Source organism: Toxotes jaculatrix, chromosome 5, assembly GCF_017976425.1.
Source record: "Toxotes jaculatrix isolate fToxJac2 chromosome 5, fToxJac2.pri, whole genome shotgun sequence".
NCBI classification, from domain to species: Eukaryota; Metazoa; Chordata; class Actinopteri; family Toxotidae; genus Toxotes; species Toxotes jaculatrix.
The window spans coordinates 18,486,774-18,498,995 of record NC_054398.1 but is presented as its reverse complement, the minus strand read 5'-3'; the positions used below and the strand labels follow the sequence as shown (position 1 = coordinate 18,498,995).

Here is a 12,222-nt window from a genome sequence, read left to right as displayed (position 1 = left end):
TTTGGCAGCGGATGACTGATTGCCTTTGTTTCAGAAATAGCCTAGGGATTCGATGGCTAAGTTTTCATACTTAATTAATGAATCTTTATTTTTGTGCAACTTAAAGTGCAAAACTAATTCCACTTATTAATTTAAAGCTGATGCATCCTGGCTGTGGTCATTAGAGTCGACTAATTTTTCCTGACACTGCCACCTACGTAGCCGATGGACAGGAGGTTGTATTTGGGTGGTCTCACTGTTGAATCCGCACCGGAAACTCAATTTGTTCAACACCAAACCTAAGCCTACACTCGACCGATTCGCAAGGTGGCGCTGTCGCAAAACAATAGGTTACTACAAACATGGCCATTGAGAGCGGCCCTGAACCCTGAACCTGCAGAGTACTCTGATGAAGAAACGTCGTGTGTCGAGGCTAAAATGTTAGCGAACAAGATGAAGGTAAGTCAAAAGTTCACTCTGCCTTTGGCTGTGTTTAGGTTTATTTTGATGGTTCGGTGTTGGGCACCTATCAGGCCACAAGAGTACAGGGCGCACCAACATACCACTGACAAGGGAAATTGAGACTATGGCTCATTGTTCTTCCAAAATATTAAGCTTTAGATAACATAATGCTGATAAATTGGACTCAGTGTTATCACAGAGTCCAATTTGGGACTCTGTGGGAAGGCAAATTTTTGGGCCATTCAGATTTCAGTGGGTTTTGGTTTGTTTTGTTTTTGTGTTTTGTTTCTCATTTCATGATTCACAGTAAATATGGATTGTTTTGTGCCTTGCGGTTAAAGTGTCTCTAACTCCCAACCGCTTTTACTGTGAAAAGGCTAATGGATACCAACCCCACTCAACACTAGCTCCATTGTACCAGTAGAACGTGGCCTGTAAGAGCAGAACTGGAGGAGAGGAATCGGCTGTCCACTTTACCAGCCGGGATGTAAGGAGGCTGAATGGATTAGTGAAGTGAAGATATTAGCCCACCTTCAATACCTAAGAACTGACATCGCCTCTGTGCAGCCTCCCCAGTTTTCCTCTTATTCAACAAACACAGTTTTGGGCGGGCAAAGTGGCTGAAACATTGAAATTGTGAGAGTGTAGTGTACTTTTAGGCCAGCCAACTGAACTAGGAGGTGGACATATCTGGATATCTGGACTTGGATTCCCCAGTCAAGAAAAACAGGTGTTACTCATTCACTCTTTCCTGGTTGCCCTCCATCATTTGCCCTGGCTGCTTACAGGCAGAGGTTTTTGCCATCTTTCTCCACACCTCCCTCACACTGTTCTGTTGGAGCTTGTTTCCACTCATCTCTCTCTGTAGGTGTTCTTTCCACCTTTAATTTTATTCAGCTCTCCCTGGGACCGGTTTCTCAAAGGCATACATTGAGTCTGGCTTAGTAATAAATCTTCAGGTAGACATCTTAAGTTGCACAAAGCTGTGTAGTTTCTGGCTTAATTGGAACTCGATTCAAAGAAAAAACACAACAGAGTGCGTTACAGCTTCCCTCTGCTCAGCACTGATGAAATAGTAGGAATGAAATTCAAAGGTTACTTAAATCTGTAATGATTCTTTTTCCTCTTGTTGGTTAACCCACAGCATTGTTGGCAAACCACATGTTTTTATGTGTTTGGCAGCACGTGAGTGATTGTTACAGTGTAAACAGCTCTCTTTTCTGAGATGGCTTGACTGCCTGGGACTTAAGTGGCTAATGTTTTAGGCTTGTAAATAAATAATCTTTATTTTTGTGGAACTGTGGAACTCACATTAGAGCAGTCTGAAAACAAAACTAATGTAAGTTTAGTATACAGGATAGGTTTCATATAGGGTGTGTCAGTTATTTGGTACAAGAAAAGGGCATCACTTCTGATTTTTTTTTTTAAACACTTCATCTTACTACATACAAACCAAGCTAAAGTGTTTTTAAATTTGCATTTTTGACCAGAGTGATTTATTCTGTAGGCAAATGGATATTGCTGTTTAAATATTCTACATAATGACCCTTTTCCACTTGGATAATGTTTATGTAATATGGCAGTGCATATATAAAGGTACTTTTCATTATTATTCACTGTTTAAATACTATTGACAAGATACTTTAAAATACTTGGCTGGTTAAGTTTGTAAACACAGAATAATGTTGCTGTAGTTTCACCTCCTTTAAGGTGAAACAATTATAACTGAAACTAGACTCTTCAATATTTCCACTGATTACATTTTATTTCTTGGGGAGTATTTATATGTTTTTTTTTTATATCCAATATTTTAACTTACTGGTAATAGTAACAGTGAAAATAGCAAAGTAACATAGTGAAAATGAATAGTGCTGAAATAATTCACACAACAGAACATATGATTACAGTTTTCCTAACAGGCTTGTTAAGAACATTTTTAGACTTTGGAAATGTATGAATACTTGTTGAGCTAAAGCTGAAACAAAAACAGCCAGCTGAACTATTTTAGTTTTCCTGCTTCATTACCATATACTGGAGCTCATTACAGTCACCTCATATAAAAAGAAAAACGTGCAGCTCTGTTTGTTGTGCCATATACGCCATGGGCAATCAAGAATAGTCACAGAACAGTAACCAGTGGTGTTAAGCGAGTCATAACCTCATTGAATCATAAATATACAATGTCCAAGTACAGCATCTAAGAAAATTACATATTCTTTTAACCTATTCAGAAACTAACAATAAATTATCAGTGCCTTCTCTCTGGCTCTTGCCTTGCCCTAAAATGTCCTAAAAAAATAATAACCTGACACTCTTACTCCTTACAAATGGTCGTTCACCATCCAGCACTGAATCTCAGAGCCAGTAATTATTTCATTCACCACATGAGGGCAGTAGCATTCCTACTACTTCTTCATCCACCACTTTGAAATGTATATTTTCCTCTAAGCCTTAACAAGAAGGGACCTCTGTATTTGAAAGTTTGTGACATAAATAGGAGGATTTCAACAAGTATTTATTATAAGTGTCGGTGATGAGTTTTCCAGCATTTAAAAGTGAAGTCAATTTGCACTTTTGTAGATGAAAAATGAGAAATTAATGCAGCTGCTTGCTATGCTGACACAACATAACACTATCTGTATACATGTGTTATGTGGTGCCCTTTCATTGACTCTGTAAGCATTAGCTTCATTGCAGTGACTCTCAAGAGGGCTGAAATTTTTATCCTACAAACTCCAAGTGTTGACTGAAGCAAATTTGACATGACTATAAGGCCAGACCCTCAAATTAAAACAGTGTGTCTTTGGTATTTTAGGCACATTTAGTGTTTGACCTACTGATCAGAAAGTAAGCACCAGTAGCAGTCGGCATGTCAGTGCCCCCCCCCCCCCCCCCCCCTCACATTTGAAGTGTCTGCATTGGTGCAGGTCAGGATCTCACTGAGTATTTAACAGCTGCTAAGTGTTACTGGTGGCCAGCACGAGCAGCTCCTGATCCTGGTGGTTTACTCTCACCAGCACGCTCATGTCAAGTCACGTACAAGGAGTATTAACACAAGCTTGAAGAGCAGACCTTCTAGCGGCATCATAGCAGGCAATATTGTGTAGTAATTATTTTGTAATAGTGCTGCCATTGCTTCTGCCTGTGGGATGATGAAGCTTGACTCAAATGTGGACCCATGAAATCAAACTGAAAGCAGCTGAGTTTCAAAATCTGGCAAAAATCAACCTGACACAAATATTGCGTGTTGACATACAGTGAGGATTTTCTCTGTTTGTTGTATCATAAACATTTAAAGACCACTTTCATTTTTACTGGAGAATACAACAAAACTAAAGGATTTATTCTGCTTAGAAGTTGTGATATGAATTGACAGTTTGTGGTAAAACTCCTTTCAGAACATCTCTGATTAGACTGTCAGCATTTTCCGTCTTAATCGTGGTCACCAGCAAAATACTTGAAAAAGCTTTTGGATCCTCTCTATAGTAACAAATCTTAACAGAAGAACAAACACAGAACAACATACATTCAAGAACACTCCTTTGTTCTCTGTGTGTAACCGGTCACGGTGGTAGGATTTGTTGTCCTACTGCTTTTAGGGGAACTTGTGTAAAAGCCCTTAAAATAATGTTTGATTTTTTTTTTTTGTAGTTTGGGGGTCACTGCAAACGATTGATGTTGTAGTATTTACCTCTTTCCTCCAGTGTAGTCTTGCACCACTACATCTCTTCTTTCCTCATAAAAATTCCTCCCAGGAAAAATGGAGAAGAGAGTGAGGGATGGGGGAGAGGTGGGGCTGAGGGGCTCTGTGTTCAGTTTGTTTTAGCCCCCTGTTTGGAGAGGAAACTTTCATTGCTTGATGATTTATGCTTGCTTAGGGGAATTAGAGAGTCCCTTTTTGCCTGCTTGTAATAACCCACCCTCTAACATAAAACCTGCATTTCTCTTTGTGTTGTGCTTATCCAGTGTGAAAGGTGTTAGGTCCGGTGGGGAGCTAAAGGGTCTGGCGAAGCCCCTGAGGACCATTCAACAAAAACCATACCAAGGGCAGACAATTCACATCTGCTGTGATGAGACCGCGAAGCCCATTGTGAAAATGTGAGAATCTAGACACACACGACATTATGCATGGCATGCAGTAAGCCAAATAATGCTCCAACCCATTGTAAAAGCCTGTCCCTGTTGTTGTGGTAAAGAACAACTGAACTGTACTACAGCCTCCGAGTCCCACAGAACCAGTGGCCTCGGACTCGACCAAGGCAGCCTCTGTGACGCAGTGTGGTGCCCGTGACCCAGTGTGAAACAGGAAGTGAGCTGGAAAGGCCAGGAAATTAGTCTGTAGGGATGGGTCGTTTCTCAGGCCGAGCATCACCACTGTCTTGAGAGATCTCTTGTTCTCTGTGACTCACTTGTGGAGCATGTGTTTTCAGTCCGCAGGACTAGGATTTAGCTGATGACTACAAATAGATGGCCTCAGCTATCCCATGTGAGAAGACCACAAAGTGCTCTATGGTTACAGAGGAGAAAAATAATGTTTAGCGGCCAGCCGTCATCCAAATGATAGTGACTGTACTGTATGAGGCCATATCATTTTTCTTCATTAGTTATCTCTTTGGTTTTTTTTTTTTTAATGTTTCACTTTCTCTGTTGCCCTTTGTTTCTGTGTTGCGAGCTTTGTCACCGCTGGAGACTAATGTGGTGCTTAGTTCCTCGTTGCACACCAGGTTTTCTCACCCTGTGGCCTTCGCTGTCGAGCTGTCGTCTTCGCCTGTCAGTCAGGTCCGGGGTGATCCAGTGCACATGAGTCCGTGAGAGGTCAACTCTTGTGTGTGTCTGACCTTTGAGCTCTGCAGCAGGAGGGCTTCGTGTGCAAATGCGCAGAACAAGGCCGAGCTTGAGTGCACAATAAATCAGAAGGATGGTTCACCGCCCCCATATTCACAAGATTCATAATTGGAAGCATATTGCCGAGAGGAGAGACAAAATGCTGCTCTGGAGCTAAGAGGTTGAGGGGGTTAGAAACACAGGCCGATAACAAACATGAAAGGTGTTAGGAGAGAATCAGTGGAGAGGCTGCTGGTTTCAGTATGCTGACTTTTACATTTTAAAAGGCTGCACATGGGCAAAGTAAAAACTAGAGGCATCAACAGGGTGAGTCTTCTCAGTGCTACAGCATGCCAACTGACAGCTGAAGCATGTTTTAGCGGCCATATTATTCATGTTTTACCATATGCGTCTAGTAAATACAAAAATAAACCTGCCTTTATAAACTTAGCCAGTCTAGTCTTGTATGTAATGCCTCTACAAATATGCTCTTTTATATTTGCCTGTTACTTTAACAACACTGCTGTTCTGCAACAATAAATGAGTGCTGATTTAACCCACTAACCCAGTGGTTACATTCACACCGCTCACCTCTTTTCGCTCGCCCAAACTTACTCTCATGTGTCAGTACCACTTTAAATCCTTTCCCTCTCTGTTTATGTTAGCATGTCAAAAAGCCACACTAGACATTTCCACAGTCTAATAAACTGAAGTTTTATTAGTGGGAGTCGGTGAATGATGTGAGCCGTCGTGAGGCTGTTTCCATGGTAACAGACCACAGAGATGCCTGTCGGGCAGCTGGCAGGCCATCAGCTGTTTGTTGGCCACTGTCAGCTGATGGGAACATAGAGGAGAGGCTGTAGACTGACCACAGATGAACAAAGCTAGCTGATACCTTCTCAGACGTGGGAGATGCTCGCTCTGATAGACTCACTCAGAGTTTGATTTGAGTTTTTATTTGTAGCCTTGCACAATGCCTGCTGCTTGCAACAGTGCTTTTTGTGCTAATTTTAAACCTGGAGTTATTAACTTTTTTGCTCCACAGCCAGTTTTTTTTTTTTTTGCTCTCTATTTCATTGTGGTTACTAACTAAATTAAAAAAATACAGAACAGACTAGTCATCAACAGGACTTGACAGGGAGTGATAAGGAAAAACACAGCCGAGAGAGACTGTGCTAAGTTCAAGGTAATACTCTATAATAGCACACAAAATCATCAATCATTTTTTTTTTACCAAATCATATTGTCTCTTCGTGGTCTTGTATAGCAGATTATATTCCTGAGGTCCATCACCATCTAATAAGCACACACGCATGTTTTGATGAGGCATGACCAATGTATATGCAAATTTGCTGCAGTGCAGTTGTCCTCAATAGTATGAGCATCAAAAGAGAAAAAAAGTGATCTCATTGATAGGGCTGAGTTTTAGCTAAGCTGATAGGAAAGACTGTCCCAGAGCCAGAGACCCCATTAGAAGGCACTTAGGGAAGTGAGGTGTCCATGCTCCTTTCTCAGTAAACCTCCACTCTGATCTTATGCCTGAGTCAAATCCTCCTACACTTACTTCCTATTGCAGACACAATGACCTGTCAGATCCTGTGAGGCATAGGCGACCTAAAATGTGCATACGATGTCCTAACAAGTATTACTCCAATAACATTTTTATCTTAGATGACAACATCTTGTCTCTTGTTCATGCTTTTTCCTTATTTTCCTTCTTTCATTTGTTGGCAAATCTAGCTAGAAACAGATGGCACTACTCTTAGATCAGTGGTATGTTCATGCTGTTTAGGATTGATTTCTTATGTGTATCCAAAGCTTAGCTAACTGTGAGCTGTTTACTGGCATTCTAGTCTTGTAATGAGGAACGTTTTAGTGGACAAAGTGATGTATGTCGTGTTCCGACCTCTTCAGCCGCCTTCTCCCCTCCACAAAACCAGTGCTGAGGAGTGTGTAGTTCTGACTTATGGCCACAGCAGGAGACTGCTCTGCCTTTTATGTCCCTTAGGACAGCATCAATATATCAAGCTTCTGCTGGCTCTTTTGATTTACAACAAGATGTCACTTGAAGTTATTTGAATGAGGTAGACTTTGGTTTCATAGTAGCAAACATGGCCTGTGTGAATTTACATGTCTGAGTGTGTTAGGAGAGTTTCCTTTTTTTTTTTTTTTTACTGGTCAGTGTGCTTGTCAATTTCCTTTGGCTCCAGTTTTCTGTAGTTCACAGGAGTCCTTTCATTGGTCCAGAAGTGAGTGGAGAAATTTGATTTACAGTGCAAGAAGGCAATTTTATTTTCAAACCATTGGGATCATTTAACAGTGTAAGCCAAAGTGTCAGCTCTAAAATATGACCTATGAGAATTTTTTTGCTGAAAGCTGATATAAGCGCTGATTTACAGCCTTGGCCTTGCTAACGATGGCCCTTAATGAGCAGCTCAAGCATCCACTTGTTTATGGAGCGGGCTGATTGACAGGCCAACCGATGGAAAAATAAAGTAGTGAATGCGGAATCGGATCTGTCCCCTCTTTGCCATATCAGCAGGGCCCTAATGTAGTGGGGTGAACTTTGAAGTGCCCTAATGGTCTTCATGGTCCCTTAACCATGCAGGCTTCTATTAAGGGTGTCAGTGGAGCCTGGCTGGAGCAGCGTGACCCATTAGGTTTAATGAGTGCTGTTCAGGGCACAGTGGGCTGCTCTTCTTCCTCCCTACAAGTGTTTATTTATCTCATCTACCCACATTTTACACAGATGGGAAGCGCTCCATTTTGTCATTTGGGTTCCTGATTTTATCAGTGCTGTGACCAGCAAACTGTTTGCTCCATTAAGATGGCCTCACAAGGGTTATAATTGGCATGTTATCATCAGGTATTAAAGAATAAGATGATTTGATGCTATTCTGTATTTTTCTTACTGTCAGCAAATCCCATGAAAATGACCAACACTGAATTTGTCCTAAGAAGTATGGTATCTGTAGCTAAAGCCTGATATTATTCCACTGACCCAGAGGGCTCCTTTGTTTTCCAAAAACTATTGAAAACCCATCAGTGAGTCACACTGACACACCAGTTGATGTGTTCCTTCATTAATATGGACACAGACACTGTACTTTATTTTGAGGGAATCCCACAGAACACTGTGCTGCTGCTGTAAATATTCACTGGCACCGCAAATCTGAAGCTTTAATAGTGCTCAACAAATGCACAGTTTACGCCTGTTAAAGTAACATTTGCTAAAAACTCCAGTGCCAAGCTTTTCTTAAAAACTGGGATATGAGGATATATCTGACTGTGTTTAAAGAGTTACGTACTCAAGAGGAACCAGTGAGTTGAGATTTGAGAAACTCCAGGAAAGTCGGAAAGCATTGACAGACGGACCAACTTATTGTTGGTTTCAGTTTTTGACAACAAAATAACAGCATATCACCAGCGTTTTTGTAACAGTGCATTGTTAGAGTGCTGTAAAACTTTGTAACGCTGTTTTGACGAGTTCAGTGTAAGTTAAATTTATTGTTATTACCGTTATTGGCTTTGAAAGGACATAAAAGAGGAAATAGCTGTAGTATGATGAGTATTTCATCTGACATCTATGAGCCTGCGATGAAGCAGGTCCTCTTCTACCCTTCCATTGCAGTCTTATTGATTATCTCCAGTTCCTTGACTAGAGCTGGAGGCTTTAGAGGGTGAGAGCAGGCTTCTCTTGAGTTTTCACATTCTCATGCGATCAGAGCACTCCAGTTAAACTCTTGCACAACTGTGGAAAAGACGGCAATTGTTGCTGGGAGCGAGCAGAGATGGGAGGACTCCAACATTCTTTGCAGGGCAAAGACCACAGTAATGGCAAGATGTGAATTGGCACACTTTACCTTTTTTTTTTTTTTTTCTGGGCATGCCTTCCCTTTGTCGTACGTGAGAGTTGTCCTAAGTGGTTGTGCCTTTTGTGGATGATATTCAGCACAAAGTTTGAAATAAAGGGTGGATTGATTACAGACAGTTTTTGTTGTGTAGGAACGAATTTTGGAAGCGCTTATGAAAATGTTTTTCTGAAGACTGTTTTGTTGCATGATGGAGCTCTATTGCAAAAACAAAGAACATCTGTGTAAAATGATGTTGCATACTGTATTGCATGACAGCTTTCTCTCGCCCTGGCCGTAGCTAGACTGTTAGCCACAGACCACCTGGAGGTATTTAAGGTCCATTCAATCTATTAGGCTTAACTTTGGGCCTAATGGCTCGGGCAGAGCATCCCATCTTGAAGCTGCTGAGGCGAGAAAAAGAATGGGATCACATATCATCCATGTTTAACCGCATACGCTCACACACACAAATATTCATCTTGAGTTGATGATACATTAATTATTTGTGTTATTTGCCAATGCAGTTTTTTGTATTAAGCTCAGTGTGTGGGTATCTGTGTACATTCACTGGTCTTATTCTGTTAGTTATCCGTTCATAGCCACTGACTGCATGGAGAGTTTGTAGATGACCATTGCGAACATGCAGTACACAGGTCAGCATTTTTCAGGAAATCGTCTTCAAGCAAAAGTCAGAGTTTGAAAGGAACAGTCTTTATTAATATTTATTCAAGGAATAGTTCAACTTTATTCAAACATGCTTATTTGAAGCTTAGCTATTACCTTCGCTTAGCACAAAGACTGAGGACAGAGGCAAACAGCTAGCCTGGCTCTGTACAAAGATTACAAAATCTGCCTACCGGTGGTTCTGAAGCTCACTGTTCAACACATTAAATATTATTTGCTCGTTCAGGTCAAAAACTGAAATGTAAAAATGACACATTTTGGTTTCTCAGCAGTTTGTGTGTCACACTATGTCTGACGATGATTTATACGTGTCCAAAATATCAGTTTAATGCTCGCTGCATGGAAAATATTTAGTGTCTACTGTGTAGGGAGTGTGATGTAGTCTGCTTCAGATGACTGTGTGGGTGTGATTGACTGCTGCAAACAACAACTGTCAACAATTGATTCAAAAATTCCTAAATGCTGAGGCGCAAAAAGTATGTGTCACATTTTTCCAAGTGAGCCCAAAAACACAAATATCCCCCTTGTGAAAAATAACCAAAACTGCTCCAACACTGGCAAGAAACAGTGTAGGCCCCCATGGGTTAGAGACTGATTGAGGGCCACAAAAGAAGAAACGATGTGAACTCGTTTTACCATTGGAGATTCATTTATTTCAAAATCACTTCAAAACCATCATCAACAGAAACAGCAAATTATTTCTGTACAAACAAATGTCCAGCACCTTAAGACAGGTGTCAGTGATGCTTTTCATGGTGCTAAATGTGGACGGACTTAAGAAGCAGTTCTGGACTGTTGGGACACCAAATCAAACGCCTCTGGCTATAGCAAATACACTACTGCCCCACGGGAAGTCAAAAATAATAACAAAAAAAAAAACTTCTCCAACACTGTAAGTGCAATAACTTATTGCAACGGCACATTATATAAAGTCACAATCAGAAGTAGAAATACTTGATTAATATACAAAAAGCTGCTTGAAGCCATAAGAAAATTAGAAAGCAATTTCAACGTCGGTAAAAGTCCAGAGAAACTCTTCAGAATAACACAGAACATCATTTTACACTTCTTTGCAATATTACTGTAATACTTCATTGGTTTATCTCTGGAGGTTCATTATTTGACAAATGAGCAAAACAAATGTACAAGCAAATGAACAATACCGTTTATATTGTTCACATTCACACAATACGACAATATAACCATGAATTTCAATTGCTTTATTTCAGTAGTATCAACATGGACGGAGCTGCAGAGGAGTGGAGCACTGAGGGAGGACCAGCGAGGAGACGAACACACAGTCAACTAGACAAAGTAGGAATTCACTCACACATGTTGTCACACATAAATTTATTGTGACCACATCCTGTTTTTATCTTGAAATTTTGATGATGTCTTTGATTTTTAGCCCTCACTACCAACAAATCTATATTAATTCAAACTGTTTCTCCTTAACTGAACGGAGTCCTGGCTCACTTTCAGAAGCCTTTGTCTTTTTATTCAGTTCCATTTGTTTGACTACTGCCAAAACACCGTCTGTCTAGAATTTACTATCAGTATGAACACTCAATCACAATAATCATCATGTACTCCTAACTTACTTGCTGTTTTCAAGAAAGGACATGAACAATAATCTGTTTTCCCAAGGAATTTTGGATGCTAGTGGGAATTAGCATACGTTTTTTTCCTTTACATGTAAAGAAGGAAATTCGCATTGAAGTTCTTTTTAAATTTAAAATAGGAATTGGTTAAAGATACTGAACTCTCATAATAATTTGAAGTCATTTTCCAAGCAAAAACACCAAGCATTCTCTGGTTCCAGCCTTTCACTTTGCTGCTTTTCTTTATCTTATGTGATATAAAAACTGAATGTCTTTGGGTTTTATGCAGCAGAACAAGACATTTGCAGAGGTCACATTGGGTCAATTGATTACTCAAATAATTGAGAAAATAATCAGTATATTAATCCATACTGAAAATACAGAAAATTGTTGAAGTCCTACTCTAAAGTATGAGAGCTGTAATGGGCACTTATATGTTACAATGATCAACTAGCAATGAGGAGCAGAACCAGACTTTCCTGCCATCATCCACACAGGGGAAGGAAAACGGATATGTAGCCCAGCGGGCGTCATAGAGGGATCAGCCAAAAAACTAATGAAGCCTGTCTCTAACCTCAGCCTGCAGCCCAGCTCTGGTGACAAGCTTATTCCAGCGGGGTAACACACAGAGACACCCCTGCAATCACTGGACATACTCACCACATTCCTGCAGTCCAGCTCTAATGTCATCACATTGCCTAAACATTACAGAATGCTCCTCAGGACGATTGGGGCCACTGATTCAGCCTACAGTCTCTGGTATGTGAGGGATTCTGTGAGCAGGCTACGAATCCAAGAGTCATCTCTGCTGAGCTCGC

The 12,222-nt window shown here is 40.6% G+C and overlaps 1 long non-coding RNA gene across 1 annotated transcript; it reads left to right on the top strand.

Annotated features, from left to right (window-relative positions):
• The first annotated feature begins 390 nt into the window (after positions 1-390).
• LOC121181475 lies at positions 391-12,218 on the top strand. The gene is made up of 4 exons (XR_005894037.1): positions 391-438; positions 4,408-4,539; positions 11,033-11,117; positions 11,984-12,218. It is a non-coding gene; the product is annotated as an uncharacterized LOC121181475 (long non-coding RNA).
• The last annotated feature ends 4 nt before the right edge of the window (positions 12,219-12,222 follow it).